This window comes from Triticum dicoccoides, chromosome 1B (assembly GCF_002162155.2).
Source record: "Triticum dicoccoides isolate Atlit2015 ecotype Zavitan chromosome 1B, WEW_v2.0, whole genome shotgun sequence".
In the NCBI taxonomy this organism is placed as follows: Eukaryota; Viridiplantae; Streptophyta; class Magnoliopsida; order Poales; family Poaceae; genus Triticum; species Triticum dicoccoides.
The window spans coordinates 84,720,850-84,732,753 of record NC_041381.1 but is presented as its reverse complement, the minus strand read 5'-3'; positions in this window follow the sequence as shown (position 1 = coordinate 84,732,753).

Here is an 11,904-nt window from a genome sequence, read left to right as displayed (position 1 = left end):
GTGAACTTATGCATAGGGGTTGGCACATGTTTCCGTCTTGACTCTCCGGTAGAAACTTTGGGGCACTCTTTGAAATTCTTTGTGTTGGTTGAATAGATGAATATGAGATTGTGGTGATGCATATTGTATGATCATACCCATGGATACTTGAAGTGACATTAGAGTTTTGGTTGATGTGTGTCTTAAGGTGTTATTTTACTACAAACTCTAGGGCTGTTTGTGACACTTATAGGAATAGCCCAATGTATTGATCGGAAAGAATAACTTTGAGGTGGTTTCATACCCTACAATAATCTCTTCGTTTGTTCTCCGCTATTAGTGACTTTGGAGTGACTCTTTGTTGCATGTTGAGGGATAGTTATATGATCCAATTATGTTATTATTGTTGAGAGAACTTGCACTGGTGAAAGTATGAACCCTAGGCCTTATTTTGAAGCATTGCCATACCGTTTACACTCACTTTTATCACTTGCTACCTTGATGTTTTTATATTTTCAGATTACAAAACCTATATCTACCATCCATATTGCACTTGTATCACTATCTCTTCGCTGAACTAGTGCACCTATACAATTTACCATTGTATTGGGTGTGTTGGGGACACAAGACACTTTGTTATTTGATTGCAGGGTTGTTTGAGAGAGACCATTTTCATCCTACACCTCCCACGGATTGATAAACCTTAGGTCATCCACTTGAGGGAAATTTGCTACTATCCTACAAACCTCTGCACTTGGAGGCCCAACAACGTCTACAAGAAGAAGGTTGCATAGTAGACATCAAGCTTTTTTCTGGCGTCGTTGCCAGGGAGGTTAGTGCTTGAAGGTATATCTTTAGATCTTGCAATTGAATCTTTTAGTTTCTTGTTTTATCACTAGTTTAGTCTATAAGTGAAAACTACAGAAAAATGGAATTGAGGATGCCTCATATGCTTCATCTTTTTAATGTCTTTCGTGAAAATGATGGAAAGGAAAATTGTGCTCAAGTGCTAGAAGAAGAATGCATTAAAATGTTTAGCACTAAATCTTTGAATGATAAGCATGATTGCAATGTTGTTAGTATGACTCTTTGAATATCCATAGTACTAATGATGATTGCAGTAGTCATGATGAAAATGTCTCTTATAAGCATGTCAACTTTTGTGGAGTGCATAGAGTTTGCAAGTACACACCAAATAGGGAAGATAGATTTTGCAAGAGGCATAAGTATTTAGAAACTAAATGGTTGCAAGAGAGGCTAAATGTTTGTTCTGAAAATTTAAATTTTCTTAGCCGTACTTGTGAACTTGGCAATGAACATGGTCATTTAAATCTCCAATGCAAATTGTTTCATGATCGAATCGTGTCCAAAAATTGTGATGACTTGATTTCCCTTGCACATCATAATTAACTTAGTTTGCTTTTGGGTTATTAAGAAATGAAACGTATCACTAAGGATATTCCAGAATTTGTCCTTGATAAAGTTCTTGATTTTGATCTAGAGGAAATTTATATGTATTGTGCGGTGAATTGCATTGAAAATCCTTATATTGCCAATTACATAAAGACAAGAAAACAAATAGAAGATGAAGAGAATACTAATGAAAGGGAAGAGATTTCCCAATATCCTCCTATTCTTTCTTATGATGAATCAGGTAACGAGGAGGAGCCTTCTATTCAACCAAACTCATTAATAAGGAGCTCCAAAAAGAGGATTAAACCCACCCATGATGCGAAGAAGAAAAAGAAAAGACGGAGAAGCAAAGGTAAAAAGGTATCCCTCCCAAATGATGTCGCTCCTATTACTCATTGTGATGATGATAATTGCTAAACTATTGGTGCTATCCATACTATTAATGATGAGAGTGATTATGCTTATGATATGGAAAGGCCCAAGCTTGGGGATGCTATGTTTGATGAGAATGACATGTTTGAGAATTTATTTGCTGCAATTAATGTTTGTCCCAAGCTTGGGGATGCTATGTTTAATGAAGATGATATTTTTAGTCTCCCAAGTCTTGATATGCAAATTTATTATGATGATAGCATGCCTCCTATTTATGATGATTATATTGATGAAAGTGGGTTTGGAAGAGTGTCAACTTTAGGAAGTAACGATCCCACTATTTTGGAGGGTGTTGAATCTTATTGTGATAATTATGAAAGTGGATTTGGAGAGGTCAGGACTTTATTTAGTAATGATTCCACTATCTTGGAAGAGGTTTCAATTGATTTTGATGAAAACAAAGTTGCTACTTATGATGATTATTGTGATGACATGTATGCTATAAAGAATAATGATAATCATGAAACTTGTCATCTTGATTTTAATTTTCAATTGGGTTATGCCTCACATGATAGTTATTTTGTTGAGTTTGCTCCCACTACTATTCATGAGAAGTAATTTGCTTATGTGGAGAGTAATAAAATTTGTATGCTTGTAGATCATGAAAATAATGATTTATGTGATGGTTATATTGTTGAATTCATTCATGATGCTACTAAAAATTATTATGAGGGAGGAATATACACTTGTAGGAGTTACAATAATATCAAGTTTCCTCTCTATGTGTTGAAAATCTTGAAGCTATGCTTGTTTTGCTTTCCTATGCTAGTTGAATCTTGTTCCTATAAGTTGTTTGCTCAAAAAATCCCTATGAATAGGAAGTGGGTTAGACTTAAATGTGCTAGTAATATGCTTCATGATGCTCCCGTTATGTTTCAGTTCTTATCTTTTATGTGAGCATCATTGTCATCATCATGCCTAGCTAAACAGGCATTCAAGAAAAGCGCTTGTTGGGAGACAACCCAATTTGTACCCCTACTATTTTTGTGTGTTCACATGATTAAGCTACTTTAGTAATCATGTTTATAGCTTTTGTCTCAGTAAAGTACCAAGGAGAACCTTTGGGAAGACTTGGGTGAAAGTTAATGCGATCTTGCTGTAAAAAACAGAAACTTTGCGCTCACGAGAATAATTTTCATTTTTAACAGAAGAGTGCTTTTAAGTTGATTCTTTTCGCAGAAGATTAATAGACAAATTCCTTAGGTCCACCAACTTTTTTCATAATTTTTGGAGTTACAGAAGTATTAGGGAGTTACATATTACTACAGACTATTCTGTTTTTGACAGATTCTGTTTTCTATTTGTTGTTTGCTTATTTTGATGAATCTATGAGTAGTATCGGAGGGTATGAACAATAGAGAATTTAGAATACAGTAGATATTACACCAATATGAATTTAGAATGAGTTCACAACAGTACCTAAGTGGTGATTTTATTTTCTTATACTAAGGAGCTTACGAGTTTTCTGTTGAGTTTTGTGGTGTGAAGTTTTCAAGACCTCTCTTTCTTTATTACTTTCTATTAATTGCAACGATGACCAAAACTATGTTTGTCAACTCTCAACAACTTTTATTCATCATACTTTTTATATGTGAAGTCATTACTCTCCATAAGATCAATATGATCTTTTTATTTCTTTTTATTCTTTATTTTTCTTTTATTCCCTCAGGATCATAGCAAGATAGCAAAGCCCTCGACTCAAAACTAATCTTTATTATATAGCTCGCGGACTTGATTACATAGATAGGTATCAACACAAAACTCAAAACTAGATCATACTAAATTTTATTCTACTAGATCAAGATATAACCAAAAGGATCGAACTAAGAAAAACGGTAAAGATAGAAGTGTGATGGTGATACGATACTGGGGCATCTCCCCTAAGCTTGGCAGTTGCCAAGGGGAGTGCCCATACCCATGTGTTTATGTCTGTTTCTTCGGAGGTGGTTATGATGGACTTGTTGATGATGTAGGCTTGGCGTCCATCTTCCAAGGCATAGACTCACCATCATAGAAAGATGATCGAGTCTCCGGGATCCTCAAATCTGCAGCCAAACTCATCCTCTTAAATCTATATTCATACTCACAGTTTTGGTTTCGCGGGTCATGAATCTGGGCTTGGAGGTGCATGATTTTCTCGTGAAGCTTGAAGATGGTCTCCCCAATGCTCTTCGCATCTAGCTTGTGGTTGTGGGTGAACTCTGCGATCATCATGTGGTTGGCGTTGAGTCCGTGTTCCACCATCCCTTGGCACCTGAAAAATTGCTACTCCGTTGCTTCGAGTCTTGTCTCCACGCTTCTGGTCCTTCTTGGTCCCTCAACATCGCGGATGTGCAGCACCCCCTCACGCATCTCAATGGTTTGAGGGTGTTTCAACACCTCCGCGATGTAGGGGTTGATGACCTTCTGAAAAAACTTGTCCTTGGGGGCGCTTGAACACGTCATGGTGACCTAGGTCTGTCAGAAAAATAGCTCGAAACAAAAGCAGAGGATTTTGTCGTGGTACGGTGGTCAAAACCTTTGGGAGATTATATAATGAATTTTTACCGACCAAAAGAAGTATCATGCAAGAAAAAGGAGTCCGGAGGGCACACGAGGTGCCCACGAGGCAGGGGGCACGCCCAAGGGGGTAGGGCGCCCCCTCCACCCTCGTGGATGCCTCGTGTCCTTTCTGGACTACTTCTTATCCAAAACGGAGAAAAAATTCTATTAGAACTGTTTTGGAGTCGGTTTACTTACCGTACCACATACCTATTCCTTTTTGGAGTCTGAAACATTCTGGAAAGTGTCCCTTATGTACTCCTCTGGGGTTACGGTGTCAATAACATTGGTTTCAACATTTATGGGATTACCTGAGATATAATGTTTAATTCTTTGACCGTTCACCACCTTTGGATTTGTGCTTTCGAAGCTGTTGATTTTTATGGCACCGGAACGATAGACCTCCTCGATAACGTAAGGACCTTCCCATTTAGAGAGAATTTTTCCTACAAAAAAACTTAAATGAGAGTTGTATAGCAAAACATAACCACCTACATGAAACTCACGCTTTTGTATCCTTTTGTCATGCCATCTTTTAACTTTTTCTTTAAACAGTTTGGCGTTCTCATAGGTCTGGGTTCTCCATTCATCAAGTGAGCTAATGTCAAATAGCCTCTTCTCACCAGCAAGTTTGAAATCATAGTTGAGCTCTTTAATGGCCCAATATGCCTTGTGTTCTAGTTCGAGAGGTAAGTGACATGCTTTTCCATAAACCATTTTATATGGAGACATACCCATAGGATTTTTATATGCAGTTCTATAGGCCCATAATGCATAATCAAGTTTCTTGGACCAGTTCTTTCTAGATCTATTAACAGTCTTTTACAAAATTAATTTAATCTCTCTATTACTCAATTCTACTTGACCACTAGACTGTGGATGGTATGGAGATGCAATTCTATGATTAACGTCATACTTAGCAAGCATTTTACGAAAAGCACAATGAATAAAATGTGAACCACCGTCAGTCATTAAGTATCTAGGGACTCCAAACCTCGGAAAAACAACTTCTTTAAGCATCTTAATAGAAGTGTTATGATCAGCACTACTAGTTGGAATAGCCTCTACCCACCTAGTAACGTAATCAACAGCAACTAAAATATGTGTATACCCATTAGAGGAAGGAAAAGGTCCCATATAATCAAAGCCCCAAACATCAAATGGTTCAATAACAAGTGAATAGTTCATCGGCATTTCTTGACGTCTACTAATATTACCAATTCTTAGACATTCATCACAAGACAAGACAAACTTACAGGCATCTTTGAAAAGAGTAGGCAAATAAAAACCGGATTGCAATACCTTATGTGTAGTTCTATCTCCAGCGTGGTGTCCTCCATAAGCCTTAGAGTGACACTTGCATAGGATATGTTCCTGTTCATGCTCAGGTACACAATCTAATAATACCATCTACTCCTACTTTATAAAGGTGTCATCATCCTAGAAGTAATGTCTTAAATCATACAAAAATTGTTTCTTTGCTGGTATGTGAAACTAGGTGGTATAAATTTAGCAACAATGTAATTAGCATAATCAGCATACCATGGAGCAGTACGAGAAGCATTTATGACAACTAGTTGTTCATCGAGAAAGCTATCATCAGTAGGTAGTGGGTCATCAAGAACATTCTCTAACCTAGACAAGTTGTCTGCAACGGGGTTCTCAGCTCCCTTTCTATCAATAATATGCAAATCAAAGTCTAGGTTTAGCATCTTTCTTTTCCATAAGGTATTTAATAACAGCATGATCGGTGTGAACAGTTACTTTGGAATCAACAATATAAGGTCTGAACTTATCACAAGCAAATACAACTGCTAAATTTTTTTCTTAGTAGTAGCATAATTTCTCTGGGCACTGTCTAGAGTTTTACTAGCATATTGGATAACGTTTAATTTCTTATTGATACGTCTCCAACGTATCTATAATTTTTGATTGTTCCATGCTATCATATTACCCGTTTTGGATGTTTATGGGCTTTACTTTACACTTTTATATCATTTTTGGGACTAACCTACTAACCGGAGGCCCAGCCCGAATTGCTGTTTTTTTGCCTATTTCAGTGTTTCGAAGAAAAGGAATGTCAAATGGAGGCCAAAAGGAATGAAACCTTCGGGAGCGATCTTTTTGGAACAAACGCAATCCAGAGGACTTGGAGTGGACGTCAAGCAACAAATGAGGCGGACATGAGGGTGCCCGGCGCGCCCTCTGGGGGTGGGCACGCCCCCACCCTCTGGGCCCCTCGAGCGTCAACCAACCTACTTCTTCCTCCTATATACATCCACGTACCCCAAAAACAACCAGGAGCACCACGAAAAACTATTTCCACCGCTACAACCTTCTGTATCTGCGAGATCCCATCTTGGAGCCTTCGCAGGCACTCCGCCGGAGGGGGAATCGACCATGGAGGGCCTCTACATCATCTCCAAGGCCTCTTCGATGAGTTGTGAGTAGTTTACCACATACCTTCGGGTCCATATTTGTTAGCTAGATGGCTTCTTCTCTCTCTTTGGATTTCAATACAAAGTTCTCCTCGATCTTCTTGGAGATCTATTCGATGTAACTCTTTTTGTGGTGTGTTTTGTCGAGATCCGATGAATTGTCGGTTTATGATCAAGTTTATCTATGAGAAATATTTGAATCTCCTCTAAATTTTTTTATGTATGATTGGTTATCTTTGCAAGTCTCTTCGAATTATCATTTTGGTTTGGCCTACTAGATTGATCTTTCTTGCAATGGGAGAAGTGCTTAGCTTTGGGTTCAATCTTGCGGTGTCCTTTCCCAGTGATAGCAAGGGCAACAAGGCACATATTGTATTGTTGCCATCGAGGATAAAAAGATGGGATTTATATCATATTTCTTGAGTTTATCCCTCTATATCATGTCATCTTTCTTAATGCGTTACTCTGTTCTTATGAACTTAATACTCTAGATGCAGGCAGGAGTCGGCTGATGTGTGGAGTAATAGTTGTAGATGCAGAATCATTTCGGTCTACTTGTCAAGGACGTGATGCCTATATACATGATCATGCCTAGATATTCTCATAACTATGCACTTTTCTATCAATTGCTTGACAGTAATTTGTTCACCCACCGTAATACTTAAGCTATCTTGAGAGAAGCCATTAGTGAAACCTATGGCCCCCAGGTCTATCTTTTATCATATAGGTTTTCCATCTACTTTTATTTTCATCTTTTACTTTCCAATATATATAAAAATACCAAAAATATTTATCTTATCTTATTATCTTTATCAGATCTCACTTTTTGCAAGTTACCGTGAAGGGATTGACAACCCCTTTATTGCGTTGGTTGCGAGGTTCTTGTTTGTTTGTGTAGGTGCGTGGGACTTTAGAGGAGCCTCCTACTGGATTGATACCTTGGTTCTCAAAAACTAAGGGAAATACTTACGCTACATTGCTACATCACCCTTTCCTCTTCAAGGAAAACCAACGCAGTGCTCAAGAGGTAGCAAGAAGGATTTCTGGCGCCGTTGTCGGGGAGGTCTTTGCTCAAGTCAAGACATACCAAGTCCCATCACAAACTCATCTCCCTTGCATTACATTGTTTGCCATTTGCCTCTCGTTTTCCTCTCCCCGACTTCACCTTTGTCGTTTTATTCGCCCTCTCTTTCCCAATCTTCTCTCTTGCTTGCCTTTTGTGTGCTCGTGTGTTAGATCGTTTACCTCCTCGGCATGGCTAGTCCCTTATCCACTCCTATGTCTCCCGAGTTTGAAGTTCTTCACTTCAAGCAAAGGCAAGGAGAAAACTTAAAAGATGCTTGGTATAGGATGATGGAATCTTATCGTAATTGCACCCTAGAGGTGAATTTTAGAATTTTACTTTGTAATTTTTATGTTGGGCTAAATATGTCCCATACACAACTCTTAGATTGTATTGCCAAAGAAAATTTATTGAAATTGATCCCAGTATTGCGCATGAAATTATAGAGGGAATAGTGGGAACACTACCTCAAAAAGGGGGGCCACATCCTACCCAAGAAGAAACACAAGTGTTTGAAAAGATTTGTGAAGTAACAAAAATCTTACAAAAGTCTCTTGAACCCCTTAAGAGTGTTAGCGGAAATCTTCACCGCATGAATATGTTGATTACTCTTTGCAATAAGCGGTTGGATTCTTTAGATCTAAAAATTTCTGAGTATGAAGGGAAACGTAAAGAACCTCCCGGATTCGAGCATGACTCCGCTAAAAAACTGAAAATTAAAGATGGCACCACGTAGATCAATCCTCGCTTTTATGCCTAGCTAGGGGCGTTAAACGATAGCGCTTGTTGGGAGGCAACCCAATTTTATTTTTTCCTTGATTTTTGCTCCTGTTTAGTAATGAATATTTCTTCTAGCTTCTGTTTAGATGTGGTTTTATGTTTTAATTAGTGTTTGTGCCAAGTAGAACCTATAGGATAACCTACGGTGACAGTTAATTTGATTCTGCTGAAAAACAGAAACTTCTGCACGCACAAAAATAATTTTAATAAATCACAGAAACGTGCTTTTGCGTTGATTCTTTTTGCTGCATAGACAAATTGCCCAGGACTTCCTATTTTGGTAGGAGTTTTGGAGTTCCAGAAGTATTCGAAAGTTACAGATTGCTACATATTGTTCTGTTTTTGACAGATTCTGTTTTTCATGTGTTGTTTGCTTATTTTGATGCATCTATGGCTAGTATCGGGGGGTATGAACCATAGAGAAGTTGGAATATAGTAGGTTTAACACCAATATAAATAAAGAATGAGTTCATTACAGTACCTTATGTGGTGGTTTTTATTTCTTGCACTAACGGAGCTCATGAGATTTCTTGTTGAGTTTTGTGTTGTGAAGTTTTCAAGTTTTGGGTAAAGATTTGATGGACTATGGAATAAGGAGTGGTAAGAGCCTAAGCTTGGGGATGCCCATGGCACCCCAAGATATTCAAATATAACCAAAAGCCTAAGCTTGGGGGTGCCCCGGAATGCATCCCCTCTTTCGTCTTCGTCTATTGGTAACTTTACTTGGAGCTATATTTTTATTCGCCACATGATATGCGTTTTTCTTGGAGCGTGTTGTATGATATTAGTATTTGCTTTTTAGATCACCACAATCATCCTTGCTGTACACACCTTTTTGGAGAAACCCACATGATTTGGAATTTATTAGAATACTCTATGTGCTTCACTTATATATTTTGAGCTAGATAGTTTCGCTCTATGTGCTTCACTTATACTTTTTAGAGCATGGTGGTGGCTTGATTTTGTAGAAATTTTTGATCTCTCATGCTTCACTTATATTATTTTGGGAGTCTTTTAGAACAGCATGGTATTTGCTATGGTTATAAAATTGGTCCTAGAATCATGGGCATCCAAGTTGGGTATAATAAAAACTATCATAGGAAGTGAATTGGATGCTACGATCAATTTGATGCTTGATAATTGTTTTGAGATATAGAGGTGGTGATATTAGAGTCATGCTAGTTGGGTAATTGTGAATTTAAAGAATACTTGTGTTGAAGTTGGCAAGTCCCATAGCATGCACGTATGGTAAAAGTTGTGTAACAAATTTATTGCATGGAGTGCTCTTTTGATTGCCTTCCCTTGAGTGGAGGTCGGGGCCCCGCGATGGTTAACTCCTACCAACCCCCCCCCCCCTTGGAGCATGCGTAGTAGTACTTTGCTTAGAGGGCTAAATTTTTTTTTGCAATAAGTATATGAGTTCTTTATGACTAATGTGAGTCCATGGATTATATGCACTCTTACCTTTCCATCATTGCTAGCCTCTTCGGTACCGTGCATTGCCCTTTCTCACCTTGAGAGTTGGTGCAAACTTCGCCAGTGCATCCAAACCCCGTGATACGATACACTCTATCACACATAAACCTCCTTATATCTTCCTCAAAACAGCCACCATATCTACCTATTATGGCATTTCCATAGCCATTCCAAGATACATTGCCATGAAACTTTCCACCGTTCCGTTTATCATGACACGCATCATCATTGTCATATTGCCTTGCATGATCATGTAGTTGACATCGTATTTGTGGCAAAGACACCATGCATAATTTTTCATACATGTCACTCTTGATTCATTGTCCATCTCGGTACACTGCCGGAGGCATTCATATAGAGTCATATCTTGTTCTAGTTTTGAGTTGTAATTCATGAGTTGTAAATAAATAGAAGTGTGATGATCATCATTCTTAGAGCATTGTCCCCAAATAAAAAAAAGGCCAAAAAGAGAAAAAAAAGAAAGGCCAAAGAAAAAAGGCCCAAAAAAGAAAAAAAGAAAAGAAAAGAAAAGAAAAAGGGGGCAATGTTACTATCCTTTTCCACACTTGTGCTTCAAAGTAGCACCATGTTCTTCATATAGAAATTTTCTTATGTTGTCACTTTCATATACTAGTGGGAATTTTTCACTATAGAACTTGGCTTGTATATTCCTATGATGGGCTTCCTCAAAATGCCCTAGGTCTTCGTGAGCAAGCAAGTTGGATGCACACCCACTTAGTTTCTTTTGTTGAGCTTTCATACATTTATAGCTCTAGTGCATCCGTTGCATGGCAATCCCTACTCCTCATGTTGATATCAATTGATGGGCATCTCCATAGCCCGTTGATTAGCCTCGTCAATATGAGACTTTCTCTTTTTTTGTCTTCTCCACACAACCTCCATTATCATATTCTATTCCACCCATAGTGCTATATCCATGGCTCACGCTCATGTATTGCGTGAGAGTTGAAAAAAGCTGAAGCGCGTTAAAAAGTATGAACCAATTGCTTGGCTGAAACCGGGGTTGTTCTTGATGGGAGTATTTTGTGTGATGAAAATGAAACATAGCCTAACTATATGATTTTGTAGGGATGAACCTTCTAATGCCATGTTATTTTGAAAAGACATGATTGCTTACTTAGTATGCTTGAAGTATCACTATTTCTTATGTCAATATGAACTTTTATTTTAAATCATTTGGATCTGAACATTCATGCCACAATAAAGAAAATTACCTTGACAAATATGCTAGGTAGCATTCCACATCAACAATTTTGTTTTTATCATTTACCTACTCGAGGACGAGCAGGAATTAAGCTTGGGGATCACTACTAGGGAAAAGCCTATACACAGAATCTTAGCAGCAGCGCGGCTCAAAAAGGAACGCTGCTGCTAACTAGTAGTAGTGCGTGTCCGGGAAACTCGCTCCTGATAAGGATTTAGCAGTAGCGCGCTCGGCGTAAAACGCGCTGCTACAAATATCGACCGGCGGTGTTCACCTAACTCTAATTAGCAGTAGCGCGATCGCGCGAACCGCGCTACTGCTAAGGATGTAGTAGTAGCGCGCTTTTCTGAGATCGCTGCTGCTAAATTTCAAATTGCCACACTCTTTTCTCCCAGTTAGCAGTAGTGCTGTATCCCAAAGCGCGCTGCTGCTAATTCCTTAGCAGCAGCGCGTTTTATATACCGCGCTACTGCTAACCCGCACCAACCCACCACCTTTCCCCACCCGTCCCTCCCCTCCCCCTCCTCTCTTTCCCTTCCCCCTACCTCCCCCTCCCC